The sequence below is a fragment of the Cnephaeus nilssonii genome (genome assembly GCF_951640355.1).
Source record: "Cnephaeus nilssonii genome assembly, chromosome: 13".
Taxonomy (NCBI): domain Eukaryota; kingdom Metazoa; phylum Chordata; class Mammalia; order Chiroptera; family Vespertilionidae; genus Cnephaeus; species Cnephaeus nilssonii.
In genome coordinates this window covers 16,883,314-16,898,950 of record NC_137084.1, presented here as the reverse complement: position 1 = coordinate 16,898,950, position 15,637 = coordinate 16,883,314, and the positions used below count along the sequence as shown (strand labels likewise).

Genomic DNA, 15,637 nt, shown 5'->3' with positions numbered 1-15,637 from the left:
TGACATGCTTGTCAGTTTATCCCAGTTAGGGAAGTTCACTGTTAAATCCCAACAAGTGAGAGATCAAAATTGGACTAAGTCTTCCCCAAATAAATTGTTTCTCCACTCTTTTTCTAGATAGGGAATGCCTAAGGCCTTAGGTCTAAAGTGTTTAAGATTGAGTGTGTTCTGAGAACTGTTGTCTTTGATTTTTACCTTTCCCTTATGATCAATGAAGATTGGGAAGGACATTGGTTATAGCATAAAATTTGGCCTAAAACATCGAAGGTTAGAGTTGGAAGCCCTCATTAGATTTCTAAGGTTGTTTTATTTGTTTGTGTTTTTTTTTTTTTTTTAAGACTTTTGTAAGGGGATTGCTTTGGAATTTGGAGCAATCTGAAGCCTTTTGAAGCTTCATTGGCCCACTAACTTGTTTGATCCTTTAGCTCTGCTCACATGGGGATGCTCCAGGGAACTTTTAGCAGAAACATCATTGATAGAAATAAATGGATATGTCTGCAGGGCTAGTTGTAAGTTCACAGAGGAGAAGGAATCAGTAATTAGGAAGATACCAGTTTTCTCGGCTTGATTATAATACAGAGAGGGATCCAATTTGAATATTTTTGTTGTTGTTAATCTCACCCTAGGATATTTTCCCATTGGGAGAGAGAGATAGAAACATCAATGATGAGAGAGAACCATTGATGAGCTGCCTCTTGCACATCCTCCACTGGGGATTGAGCCCACAACCCAGGCATGTGCCCTTGACTGGAATCGAACCCAGGATCCTTCGGTTGGTAGGCTGACGCTCTATCCACTGAACCAAACCAGCGAGGGCTTCCTGTTGGTTTTTAGAGAGAGTGGAAAGGAGAGGGAGAGACAGAGAGAGCCCTGACCAGGGCCAGAAATTGAGCCTGCAACCAAGGTACATGTCCTTGACCAGAATTGAACCCAGGACCCTTCAGTCCGAGGGCCAATGCTCTATTCACTGAGCTGAACTGACTAGGACCAACTTGAGTACTTTTTTTCTGTGCCACTGGCCTAACTGGTCTAAGGGGTTTATTTATCTAAAATCCCTCCCAATTTCTTTGGATGGGGAGTATACATAATTTATTATTCAGAATCTAGCACAGCTGTCACCCTTTCCTTCGGGAAACCTTCCCTGTCGAAATAATCACTTCCTCTTCTTTGCTGCTTGTGTACTAGATACGAAATTGCACCTATGGCAGAAAGTATTTGTTTCCTTTTCCGCCAGTGAGCTCTCTGAAGGCAGTGGCTGAGTCTGTTGTACCTAGAGTATTACCTGGCACATAGTAGGTGCTCATTAAATGGTAGTTGAATTGAACAAATGAGATTGAAGTGACATCCCCTAAGATCCAGTATGCAGTGTAAATCCTTTTTGTTGTTTTTAGTAAAAAAGAAAAAAATAACTTTATAGTAATATATCCCTTTATTCTTACAGAGAGTCGTTGGCTCAATAAGTATGTGTAGAATAAATGCAGTGGCATTGCCTAGAGCAGTGGTCGGCAAACTCAGTCAACAGCCAAATATCAACAGTACAACGATTGAAATTTCTTTTGAGAGCCAAATTTTTTAAACTTAAACTTCTCCTAACGCCACTTCTTCAAAATAGACTCACCCAGGCCGTATTTTGTGGAAGAGCCACACTCAAGGGGCCAAAGGGCCGCATGTGGCTCGCGAGCCGTAGTTTGCCGACCACGGGCCTAGAGCAGCGGTCGCCAACCTTTCGGACCTCACGGACCACCAGTGGTCCGTGGACCACCGGTTGGGCCTAGAGTACATAGAAGACACCTTCTATAACTTGAGCTTAGAAGACTGAGAATTCATTCCTCTGTTTCAAGTTGTATGTTGGTTGCCTGAAGCCTGTAATAAGTCTTATACACTTGGTTAGCTGTCCTTCACATTGGCTGATACTGACGGACGACTCAGTTCACTGACCTCATCTACAGCTTCCTCTTGGGACTATTTTGTTGGTTTTTGGCTTGACCTTTCAGTGATACTAATATGTCTGCCAGTCAGTGCTGTTGTTGTGCTTTTCTCCTTAAAGACTCTGCAGTCTCAATGATGGTATACTTGGTCTTGATAAAGTCCAAATTAGATTTGAATAAATCAAATTAAGTGTGAAGGTTCTATTTCCCATTGGTGCATTATGTTTCTTGTAGTTTCTGTGGAAGGCTTTCACTGAATTTGCTTAGAAGTAGGGTGTTTTGGGTTTGAAAAAGTGGGTGCTCATGTATTTTTGTTTTGGGGTCCATGCATTTATTAGAATAAATTTTTTTGAGTTTTGAGATGATTTGGGTTTTATTTTTTTGACAGGGGTGAGGGGCAGAATTCTTTTTTTTTAAAAATATATTTTATTGATTTTTTACAGAGAGGAAGAGAGAGGGATAGAGAGTTAGAAACATCGATGAGAGAAACATCGATCAGCTGCCTCTTGCACACCCCCTACTGGGGATGTGCCCGCAACCAAGGTACATGCCCTTGACCGGAATCGAACCTGGGACCCTTGAGTCCGCAGGCCGACGCTCTATCCACTGAGCCAAACCGGTTTTGGCTGAGGGGCAGAATTCTTATATTAAGAGAGAGTTTTGCTTTTCCTGTAATTATGTCCCTAAAAAATTGGAATTATTGTCTTTGGTATTCAGGTTACAATAAACCCTAACTTTTGAGTTCTTAACTTAGAAGTTTGGTATTGGAAGACAAAGAATAGGGAAGAATCCTTTGTGGTATGGATAAATCATGACTTGTTCCTGCTGTGAAAAGAGAGAACGAAGTATTGAGAAATAAAAAAAGAAGACAAAGCTGATGGTGGAATTTAAGCAGCTAGTTTTAAGAGTGGTAAGGGAAGCTGGAGGGAATGCAAACCCAGGCCTTAGAGGAGGAAGCTGAGGAGTATGAAGAAGGGCTGCCCCGCCCGTGAACATGGCTCTTACAATACTGGGAATTGGGCTGGTGAAAAAGTTACTCTGATTGATCAGTTTGTTTGTTTATTCATTTAGTTAACAAAAATATTTACTAAGCACCTACAGTGTACCAGATATGATTTAAGCACAGCAATAAATCTCTCATTCTACTAGGAGAAAGATAAAAAATAAAATATCTAGGCTGCCAAGTGGTGATATATATATGTATGTGTGTGTATATATATATATATATATATATATATTTATTTTTAAATAAAAATATGTTTAAATGTAGGGGATGCTGAAGTGGAAGTTTGCAGTATTAAAAAGGGTCATCAGCCCTAGTTGGTTTGGCTCAGTGGATAGAGCGTCAGCTTGTGGACTGAAGGGTCCCAAGTTTAATTCTGGTCAAGGGCATTTACTCGGGTTGCGGGCTCAATCCCCAGTAGGCAGCTTGCAGGAGGCAGCCAATCAGTGTTTCTCTCTCTCTCTCTCTCTCTCCCTCTCCCTCCCTCTCTGAAATCAATAAAAAATATTTTAAAAATCTATAATAATAAGTGTAATATGCTAATTAGACCAGACGCCTTTCTGGACAACCTTCCAGATGAAGCCAGGGCTGCAAGGGAAGCCCGGGTCCTGGGTGCCAGAGGGAAGCTGGTGCTGGCAGCTGGGGGAAGGAAGGCCTATTCTTGAACAAATTTCGTGCATCAGCCCTCTAGTAAATAAATAAAAAGGGTCATCAGCCCTGGCTGGTGTGCTCAGTGGTTAGAGTGTTAGCCCATGGGCCAAAGGGTCATGGGTTCGATTCCTGGTCAAGGGCATGTACCTGGGTTGCAGGTTCTATCCTTGGCCCTGGTCGGGGCATGTGTAGGAGGCAAACAATTGATGTGTTTCTCTCACATTGATGTTTCTTTCTCTTTCCGTCCCTCCTTTCCACCCTCTAAAGAAATTGCAATGGAAAAAATATCCTCTGGTGAGGATAAAAAAAAAGGGGGGGCTCATCAGAGAAAGTCTTGATAAGCTGATGCTGGACTAGAGACCTCAATCAAGTAAGCAAGGAAGTAAACTCTGTTGATATTGGGGAAAGGGCATTCTAGACAGGAGAACAAATGCAAAATCCCTGAGACTCTTGGCTGGAGCACAGCAAAGATGGAAGAAAGAGATGAAGTTAGAGAGGTAATGAGGACCAGATTATACAGGGCCTTCTAAACCATTTAAGGGATTTTACAAAAAAAATTAGTAAAAATTAAGGGATTTTACCTCTTTTTCTGAGTGCTTTGGGAAGCCATTGGAAGTGGAGTAGCATGATCTAATATTTTAAAAGGATCACTGTGGCTGCTGATTGAGAATAGATCAAAGAGGCTCTGCTAAATGGGGTAAATTAGTGTTAGGCCAACTTCATAGTTTATTTTATTTTTTTCACATATTTTAAAAATTAATTTGTGTCTTGAGATTGTGGTAAAAACCATAAGGCGAGAGTCAATGAGTGTGTCAGAGTTAGATAGGCCATAAATATGTGGATGAAGAATTGCTAAATCCTAATATATAAAAAGCCACGGGCCATCATGACCAAAACAACTGGACAGACGACTGAAAAACAGGCTGTGTGGGGTGACCAGGCTGGCAGGGGGGTTAGTGAGGGACGACCAAACGACTGAACAGCAGGCTGTGTGGGGCGACCAGGCTGGCAGGGGGGTTAGTGAGGGACGACCAAACGACTGAACAGCAGGCTGCATGGGCGACCAGGCCGGCGGGGGCGGGGCAGTTGGGGGCTACCAGCCCGGCGGGGGGGGGGGGGCAGTTAAGGGCGATCAGGCTGGCAGGCAGAGGCGGTTAGGAGTGATCAGGCTGATGAGGGGGGGGGCAGTTAGGGGTGATCAGGCAGACAGGCAGATGAGCAGTTAGGAGCCAACGGTCCCATATTGTGAGAGGGATATCTGACTGCCGGTTTAGGCCTGATGTCGGGAATCGGGCCTCAACTGGCAGTCAGACATCCCCGATGGGTCCTGGATTGGAGAGGGTGCAGGCTGGGATGAGAGGACACCCCCCTCCCCCATGCATGAATTTCGTGCACTGGGCCTCTGGTAAATAAATAAAATAAAGCCTCTTAGTAGCATATTTGCAACAAAGCCCTGCCACCTCTCCAACCATGATGGCATGTTACTGAAACTGTTCAGAAGGAAGAGGCTGAAAAATTTACAGTGAGCAAGGGGTCATAAATGGAAAATTTGAGGTGCCTGTTTTTTCTACTTACAAAATTAATACAAATTCAAGAATCCAAACATTACAGAAATGTGTGATATATAAACTGAATGTCCTTAACAGTGTTAACCACTGTTAACAATTTGTATTAACGCCAGAATTTTTTTCTTTATTTGTAAAAATGGGATCTATCATACTAAATCTTCTGTCCATCATTTATTTACACATTTTAGTTACTATATTGGACATTTTTCCATGTTGATCTATCTAGGTCTGTTATTCTTTTAACAATGGCATAGTGTTCCCACAGTTGGACGCACCATAATTAAACATGTTCTCTGTTGGTAGGATCTGGATTGTTTCTGTTTTTTGCTTTCACAAACAATGCTGCAATACCTTGTGTACTTGTGCAGGTGTTTCTAGAGAGGATGAACTTCTAGAGGCACAGTTGATGGGGCCAAAGAGTATGAATATTATTAATGATAAATGAAGGTTAATTGTATAGTATTCATTCTTATTCATTTAAGATGTGTAAAATGCCATTTTCTGTTTATTTTAGTGAACGTAATTTTATAGGTATTCATAATTTCATAGATTTGGGACTCCTAATGCTGTGGGGGTTTTTTTCTTTTCCCATAAGATTTTAAGGTTCTCAGCAATACATTTTCCAGCACTGGGTTTTTCAGGACTGTGCTCTTCAAGATTGAGAAGGACTTACTTATGTTTTAGTAATTCTGAATATCTGCCACCTGGAGGAGTTTGTGTATTTTTCTTCTCAACAGCCTTATATGAGGGAGATATAACAAGTTGGCTCCATTTATGGCATTCTCTGCTTACTGACTTCGGGCCACATATAGTCTTCTGGGTCTTGTTAAATGATTGGGAGAATCCAGATATCTCTTCTCCCACTATAAGTCAGTAACAGTTAGATATTTGATTTATTTGTCTTTAGGAGTATTTAGAAAACTCATTTCTCTCTTTGGCAATATGAGAGTGAGGATAGGGTGGAATAGAGAGGTATCATTGTGGTTAATCTTTTTCACCTTTACTGCTCATCTGCCCAACCTGAGCCTTTTTGAACTCTGTGTAATCCCTACTTATATCCTCTCTAAGGGTTGGCAAAGTTTTTCTGTGAAGGACAAGATAGTAAATATTTTAGGCTTTGTAGGCTATACAGTCTCTGTTGCAATATTGAACTTTGCCCTTGTAACATGAAAGCAGCCATAGACAGTATGTAAATGAATGAGTGTGGCTGTGTTCCAACAAAACTTTATTTATGGACACATGTTATTTTCATATAATTTTCACGTGTTATGAAATAGTCTACTTTTGATTTTTTTTTAGCTATTTAAAAATATAAAAACCATTCTTAGCTTGTGGGCTGTGCAAAAACAGGCAGCAGGCCAGATCTGGCTGACAGACAGTGGTTTACCAATCCCTGCTTTATGTGAACGTGATTTGGAAGAGAGTTAGGTGCGATAGTAATAGAAGGTATGATAATGAGGGCCCAGAAGAACTAGGTAGGGGGCTCCTCTCCCTCTACTTTGGACAAGATGTCCTAAGTATTGGCCTCACGTGAGAATATTTTTCCATTGATCTTTTAGAGAGAGTGGGAGAGAGAGGGAGAGACAGAGAAAAACATCGATATGAGAGAAAGACATAGATTAGTTGCCAGGGCCCAGGCCAGGGAGGAGCCTGCAACCAAAGTATGGTGTGCCCTTGGCTGGAATTGAACCCAGGGCCCTTGGTCCGCAGGCCTATGCTCTATCCACTGAGCCAAAGTATTGGCTCTTGAAAGACTATTAAAAAAAAAAAATAAAAAAAAAAAAAAATATATATATATATATATATATTTTATTGATTTTTTACAGAGAGAAAAGGAGAGGGGGAGAGAGTTAGAAACATTGATGAGAGAGAAACATCAGTCAGCCGCCTCCTGCACACCTCCTACTGGGGATGTGCTCGCAACCAAGGTACATGCTCTTGACTGGAATCGAACCTGGGACCCTTCAGTCCGCAGGCCGATGCTCTATCCACTGAGCCAAACCGGTTAAGGCTTGAAAGACTATTTTGATGGTTAAGAGCAGGCATACTAGTAAGTGCATAAAGAGTTTCTTGTTTCCTATACTATTTGTCTGGGGAATTGTTTGTAAGCTGGGGAGAATGCACACCTCTAGGTCCTCCAGGGCAGTATGCCTGACAGGCAGCCCTTCCCCAACTGCAGGTCAAATTAGTGCCTGTTAGGCTGATCTAAATTATCCCCCATCATCCCTCTCTTTGAAGCAAAATGGTGTAGAACAGGTTGTGTGTGCTCTGTATATGCACTGAGAATTGGAAAAGATGTAATCACTTCTGTCAGCTCAGAGTGTTGGAGTGCTACAGGGACAACAGTGGGATCCATATGTGTGCTGCAAATACATTGGGAGTAGTTTCCCATGTACTCATTCTTCCCCTTCAGATCGCCCTCTCTACTGTATTTATTTAGAGTAGTGCTCTAAAGGGTGCGTTGGAGGTTTTGCTAAGACAATAACATCAGGTGTATGGAGTTTTGTTTTCATAATATATTTTGCTTATTGTAATTAGTCCCAGCTCAGTAGAACTGTGCAGGTAGCTTCCCGTCATCCTCTTGGGTTGTTATATCTTTATGGGTAGTGGGAGAATCCAGTACATCCTTCTTGGGAGTAGTATTCCTGAAAACGTTTCCATGTGCACAAGTTTGGCTTTGGTGTGTGGGCCTTCTACGTTATTCCAGAGAGTGCAAAACAACCTTCAGGTATGTTTGTTTGGCCCTCATAAGGTTTCTAAAATTTCAGTTTTTCCCCACACAAATACAGATTTTTGGATTCTATTAGAAAACATGGAAGGATCTAGCTTGCACTCCCTGAAATAACAATAAGCAGGAGTTGAGTAGTTATCCCTTTATTCAAGGCCTGGACTTTCTTTGTAACCTAGCCTGCACGGGGCTGACTTTACTTAATTCCAATTTTGTGTTGTTTACCATTCCATTAGTTCAAGCAAAAAGTGTTGATGTTTATGTGTAAGCAAGAATCTCCTGGGTGCCCTATCATTTGGCTCCACCAGGGGGAGGCACTGGACATTGCAATACCCTCTCCTGTACCCATTGCATCCTGCCTAATTCATCCACAAGGGGCTGTCCTCCTGCTGGAGGCTGACATGCTGACAGCCCCCTCAACGGAGAAGCTGCCTGACTTTTTAATAGCAACAATTAATAAACTCCTCCTCTGTTTCCAAAGAGGGAAAGTGGAGGTGCCAAGCTCTTTGCTGGCTAGGGTGCACTTTAGTGAGCAGATTTCTGTTATGTCAGGTTATGCAGCATGAAAGCAACCATCCTTTAATGATGAACTATGAAATAAAATATTAGAGAAGAATGCTTGCATCTCTCCCTGTGAGCAGAGTGTCTTGGACAGAGGGGTGGGTTCCAGTGAAAAGGATGCTTGATTTGAGTGTCACCTGCTAGAAAATGAAAGGTCAATTTAGAGCAGGAGTAGGAAATTGTAATGATAAAGGAATGAAAGACTGAAAGTATGGCCTTGTTATAGAAAGATAATTGCAGCTTGTTAATAACATTGGGCCCCTTTTCCTTTGCTGCACCAGAGGGTTTGAGTGTCAAACTTTTTGTCTCTTTTACTTTTTCCTCCCCTACACATGTCCACATACATTTCTCAGTTTTCCTCTATCTCCCTGCTATCACCTTGGATCATTTTGCCTCAGCAAAATAGCTTATATTTATTTTCTTTGTTTTGATGGCAAATAAAACCCATTTGCATTTTTTTCTTTTCCTTTTGTTTTTCCTTTTTAATTTTAAGGAATATTATTCTAAAGCAAAAACATTAATAAAACCATAGGTCTATTCCAAGGTTTCTCAGTATCTTCTGTAACATTCCATTCAGAAGGTAGAAAACCACAAATCCTTGAGGATAGGTGTAGATGGAAAGTAATATTGCATTACTGCACTGTACAGAATACAAACTGTGAAGATAGAGAAACACAATTATTTAATTTCCCATTCCCCAGGTCACTTTTGTTGAAGAACTTCTCACTTAACATCCTAGGAACTATCTTGTTGAGATCTGCCACTGTGATCTACGAGTGATGAGCCTTTTCCAGTTAGGGTAATGATGTGATGCTGCCTTCATGTATCTGTGGGATAGCTTAAAGGACAAACCCTCAGTATCACAGATCATCTATTAGAGAAATTGTGCACATAATTATTTTTCTATCAAGATCCTCCAACTTAACAATTTTTAAGTAGCTAAAATATAATTGAGGTCACATGTGTACCATACCTGGAACTACACACAAACATATTCTATTCACAAATGTTTAGCTTTATAGCAACCTTGGGACAGTCAATGGCACAGTCACATTTTTAAAAATCAAGAGAAGTAAACACAACAGGGATTTTTGTATAATGGCAGAAAATTCTGTTCCTGGTAGTAGTCAGGAAATAATTGGCTAAAGAAATAGGTTCATGGAGAGGCATAATCAATCTAAGTAACAGAATAATAGGATACTTGAAAAAGTCATACAAATCCTGTCAGTCTGTTATTTTACTTTGATAGTTTTTTATTCAAAAGTTTTTTTTTTAAAAAAACACCCTACCAAAAAACAACCCAAGTTATTATTTCTTGTTTATTTTTTATTTTTTTACAGAGAGGAAGGGAGAGGGATAGAGAGTTAGAAACATCAATGAGAGAGAAACATCGATCAGCTGCCTCCTACACACTCCCCACTGGGGATGTGCCCGCAACCAAGGTACATGCCCTTGACTGGAATCGAACCTGGGACCCTTCAGTCCGCAGGCTGACGCTCTATCCACTGAGCCAAACCAGTTAGGGCTCTTGTTTCCTTAATTAAATATTTTACTCTAAAATTGGTGAAATCATGAGACTATCTAGAGAATTTTTTCTAATCACAAGATTCTTTGCAATGGAGTAATTAATTAGTAAGTTCAAAGTGAACCCTGAATTGGATACAGAAATTTGTGAAACAATAATATATTTCCCCAAATCTGAAGAACAGGAGATTTAAGGCAGATGGTAACATTAAGAAGAGCCAGTCAAATATTTAAATAACACCCTGAAAATGGTTTATAGCAAAACCTGATTTTCTATTAGCTTTCATCATATGGGTTAACCCTTTGCACTCACTTGCTTTTTTCTCGATTCCTTTATTCTACTTGGGATTTAATTTTTTAAATACCCCAGATTTTACAAAGCACGGCAGTAGAATAAAAAACTGGAGTTTCTTTTCATACAAACTTATTTATTTAGATTTTTTAATATTTCAAATTATTGATACATTCAAAGAGTAATTTAAATCTCTATAATTTTTCATGGTGCGATATTTTTTGAAACATTCACCCACATGAAGACCTGGTTTACATTCACATGTTTCGCAAATATAAATCGTCTCTCTTCTTCCTCCTTTGATTTTTCTGTTAGAACAAACAACACAATCTTTGTGTTTTTTGTTAGGGTGAGGTGTGATTATATGGAGCTTTCCATCTAAACGTTGCTCTAAGTTAGTGGATAATAATCTACCCCTGGAAGTTAGTGTACTGGTCTAACCTTTTTCACGTGACTGATGTGTCTTAGAAACAAATAGCCTTTGAAGATGCCATTGGTGAAGCTTAGGTGGTGGCATCAGTTGAGATGGCATTTACATTTTACTTGTCCTTTCATGCTAATGAAAACAAGAAAAGATACTGGAAAAATAGACAAAAATCCCCCTTTCCCCCGCGGTGAAACTACGTGTCGAGTGTGGCTCGACATACGAGCTGCTACCGATGCTAACCGTGTCGAGTCACACTCGACATCCGAGTGCAAAAGGTTAAACTATTCAGTCAGAGAATAGATGGAGGTAGGGGTAGAGGTGCCTGGTTAGGCTGTATCAAGACAATTCCACTCTGATGTATCTACAAAAGGGAAATGACTTTTTGTGGCTTATCTTCATCAAGGCAGTCTAGTCCCCTCAACTCCATGTGTGCCTGGGAAAAGATAGTAAAAATACTTCCATAAGAGGGAAAGACTAACAGGAAACTACAAGCTCACTCTGGAGAGATGTGGTAATGTCATGGAAAAGGAGCACGACATGCTGATTTTAAATATTCTATTGATTTTTACAGAGAGGAAGGGAGAGGGATAGAGAGTCAGAAACATCGATGAGATGAGAGAGAAACATCGATCAGCTGCCTCCTGCACACCCCCCACTGGGGATGTGCTCGCAACCAAGGTACATGCCGTTGACTGGAATCGAACCCGGGACCCTTGAGTCCACAGGCAGATGCTCTATCCACTGAGCCAAACCAGTCAGGGCAACATGCTGATTTTAACAGATATTTTTTTTACTGGAGGAATTTATTTGTCATGTTTACACCATGGGAAGATTGGAAGCCCCCTCCCCCCAAAGATAATGCAGAAAAATTAAATTCATGAAAGGAAGTATACATTTAAAGTAGGCAAAAAAATGGTATATATATTTTCAAAAATATGCAAAATAATCTCACTATGAAATGCCTTGATTTGCATGTGACATAGTACATATTTCATATTAACCAGATCAAGTTGCTCTGGTAAACTTCTATTACGTATATTTTAAAATGTCTATTTTTTAAAAATAATCTTATTATTATTATTTTTTTTATAATATATTTTATTGATTTTTTACAGAGAGGAAGAGAGAGGGATAGAGAGTTAGAAACATCGATGAGAGAGAAACATCGATCAGCTGCCTCCTGCACACCCCCTACTGGGGATGTGCCCGCAACCAAGGTACATGCCCTTGACCGGAATCGAACCCGGGACCCTTGAGTCCGCAGGCCGACGCTCTATCCACTGAGCCAAACCGGCTTCGGCAAAATAATCTTATTTTTAAGCCAGTTCATAAAACCTGTATTTGTGCACCCATGAATAAATGATCCTGCTTGGTATCTTCTTGGATTCAAGATGCTAAAAGATTAATAAAACTAATTTTTAAAAACTTCAAGTTACAGATAATATATTTTATTTATTTATTTATTTATTTATTTTTTAAATATTGATGGCATTCCCTCAGCTATGGGACTCTTTTTTTTTAAAAAAAATATATTTTATTGATTTTTTTACAGAGAGGAAGGGAGAGGGATAGAAAGCTAGAAACATCGATGAGAGAGAAACATCGACCAGCTGCCTCCTGCACGCCCCCTACCGGGGATGTGCCCGCAACCAATGTACATGCCCTTGACCGGAATCGAACCTGGGACCTTTCAGTCCGCAGACCGATGCTCTATCCACAGAGCCAAACCGGTTTCGGCCAGATAATATATTTTAATAACAAATAATATATTCAAGTTTTCTCAATCATACTACTAAAAGTAACATTAATTTATTCTAGATTTCCAGATATAAATACCAGTCAATTGTTTGTTGGCTATTAAATCATAAGTAAATTATTCTGGGTCAGAGTATATGGAATGCCTTAACTTTTCTTAGTTCAAATCCTGTAGAGTACACAACCCTGCCCTTTTATTTGCTTTAAGCTGACATACTGACTTTGCAGTCTGTATTTTGTAAGAGAGCAGATAACTGTAGCTCAGAAGAAACCATATCATGTGGCATGGGCGATGACTTCAGTGGCACTATTCCATCTTTATTTGTCCAGACTGTTGCTTTCAGCCCTGCATTGAGGCCTCCTTCTGTATCAATTTCTAGTGTGTCACCAACCATTACACAGTCCCAGGCTATACTCCAAGGAGATCACAGCAGTAATAAAATATGGAAGGGCTGGTTTCTCTTCTTTCTGTTCTCCACCTACAATAGTAGCATCAAAACAGGACTGACAGGCACAGGCTTCTATCTTCTTCCTTTGCGTCTGTCTGTCTCCATTTGTTCATAAAAGGCAGACTTCCTTTCGAAGTTCAGTGAGCACGGCTTAGACATCTTCTGCTAGAGTCATATTCTGTAAGTGTGTAGATTTCCACAGAAAAGAACATTCTTTAGCCAATTTCCTATTGGCTGCACCACCCTTTGTTTCTTGAATTGCTTCTTCCCAGTGTGAAGTCCCTAGATCAGTAATGCATGTATTGTGAAGATGGAAGCATTCCTTGCTGAGTTTAACTTGAACTTTGTCACAAATGATTTCAGCCTCTTTTTTGTAATGGTATTTTGATTGTGAGGGCTTTACTACCTTTTCTGCTTGCTGGGGCCATGTTAATGAGCTTGTTGTCCAGGTCAAAGAAAACAGGCTGCATGCCTAGCCCCACCCCAACGGCTTGCCCGACAGCCGCGCATGCATAAGGCAGGCCCATGGACTACATTATTTTTTTGTGTGTGTAATTTAAAAACAAAACAAAACAAATTTACCCTCTTAACAAATTTTAAATGTACAGTATTATTAAGTATATGCATATAGTTGTACAACAGATCTCTAGAACTTTTACTTTTTGCATTAGTGAAACACTGTATTCATTGAACAATTCATTTTCCTGCCCCTGTCCCCTGGCAACCACCATTCTGTTTTCTTTTTCTATGAGTTTGATTACTTTAGATACTTCATATAAGTGGAATCGTGCCTATGTCTTTTTGTGATTGGCTTATTTCACTTAGTATAATGTTCTCAAAGGTTCATCTATGTTGTATCATATGACAGGATTTTCTTTTTTTTGAGTGTGGAAGGGAGAGGGAGAGACACAGAGAGAAATATCTATGTGAGAGAGACACATCGATTGGTTGCCTCCCACATGTACCTAGCCTACAACCTAGGTATGTGCCCTTGACTGGAATTGAACCCGGGACACTTCAGTCCGCAGGCAGATGCTCTATCCACTGAGCCAAACCGGCAAGGGCTATACCACATTTTCTTTATTCATTCATCTGGCTCTATTGTGTAACCTCGGGCAGGTTAAGTAGCCTCTCTAAACCTCAACTTCCTCAGTTGTAAAATTGTGTATTTGGACCGTCCCAGTTGCTCGGTTGGTTGGAGCATCATCTCATGTACCAAAAGGGCTGCAGGTTCTATTCCCAGGTGGGGTATATGCCTGGGTTGTGGGTTCAATCCCTGGTCTGGGTGCATATGGGGAAATTGAAGGTGCACAACCGATCAGTGTTTCTCACTTTTGTGATTCTTTCTCTCTCCCTCATCCTCCCCCCATGCCCCCTGTAAAGTCAATAAACATATACTTGGGTGAGGATTTTTTTAAAAGTGTGTGTGAGGATTAAATAAGTTAAACCAGCAGTTGCCAACCTTTTGGACCTCACAGACCACCAGTGGTCCGCGTACCACTTGGTGACTGCCAAGAAATGCATTCTCTTTTCTCTCTTTTTCCATTATTACTCTGCTAAAAAAAACACCAAACAAACAAACAAAACACACACACACAACAATAATAAAGCCAAAACAGAAAATCTCTTATTTTGCCATGACATATTCCCTACAGGTTATTTTCTTTCTTGTCTGTTAGTATCATTTTTTGGATGTCAGTCTCCTTGGGGTATCTGAAATCTCACCATTTAAAATTGGAGTAAACTGAGTACATAAGAATGTGAGGTGCCTTGTAAACGGAGGATAACAAATGGCTATTGAGGTAGGGCTGGTACAGGTTACTTCCATTAGTCACTTACTGCAGACACTAAGGTTCTATTTTGGAAAGTTGAATAATACAAAGGTAGTTTGATCTATAACAAAGGAATGGGATATTATCTTCATTTTTCCTGCACTCCTTTGTAGTGATTTATGCAAAAAAAAAAAAAAAAATGGTCCTGCATCGTGATAAGGAAGGGAGCACAAATAGCTTTAATTTCCCAAATTCTAGGGCTACCTTCTGCATGCAGGGCAGAAGTGTTTCAGAAAGATGGAGAGCCTGATTGGGATAGAGAAGAAAGAGTAGCAAATCTTTCTAAATTCACAGTTATCCTCCTGACCAATACCAAGATCTCATGCTTTGGACAGACAACTGTGAGCAAGTTTGCACTGAGTTTTATTATTCAAGGTCTGTTTCCAAATGTCTTGTTTGATGTTTTGCTTTGGTGGCCAAGGTTCCTTTGAGTGCAGCTGTGATTACTTTAGGCTTGTAAGCTAACTTCATGGACTTAGTTTCGCTGTTGTGACCAGCTCGAAAGTTCTACAAGAACAGGAACTATTTCCTTTATTTATTGATGTATAGTAAACCACACAACAAAACTTAGTGACTTAAAAAAAACACCAGTTTATTATCTTTCATTGTTCTTTGGGTAGACTGGGCTCAGTTGGGAAGTTCTGTTGGTCTTGCTTGGGGTCTGTCTGGAGTTACAGTCATTTGGAGGTTCAGTTGGGACAATGAAGCCTTTTTCCCTCTTCATGTCTCAGGGCTTCCTTTCTTCATGTGGCCTCTCCAGCAGACTTTTTAACAATCCTCACCTGAGGATATTTTTTTCCATTGCTTTTTAGAGAGAGTGGAAGGAAGGAAGGGGGAAAGAGAAAGAGAGAGAGAGAGAAACACTTCAATGTGAGACACATCGATTGGTTACCTCCTGCATGTGCCCCTACCAGGTACT

At 40.4% G+C, this 15,637-nt stretch overlaps 1 protein-coding gene and 1 pseudogene across 11 annotated transcripts in view; one reads left to right on the top strand and one right to left on the bottom strand.

Annotated features, from left to right (window-relative positions):
• AMBRA1 (autophagy and beclin 1 regulator 1) overlaps window positions 1-15,637 on the top strand; it is a 169,095-nt gene that overhangs the window by 37,785 nt on the left and 115,673 nt on the right. The window lies entirely within an intron of this gene.
• On the bottom strand, window positions 12,550-15,266 carry LOC307109687 (N-acylneuraminate-9-phosphatase-like; annotated as a pseudogene). The gene has a single exon. The product of its transcript is annotated as an N-acylneuraminate-9-phosphatase-like (transcript).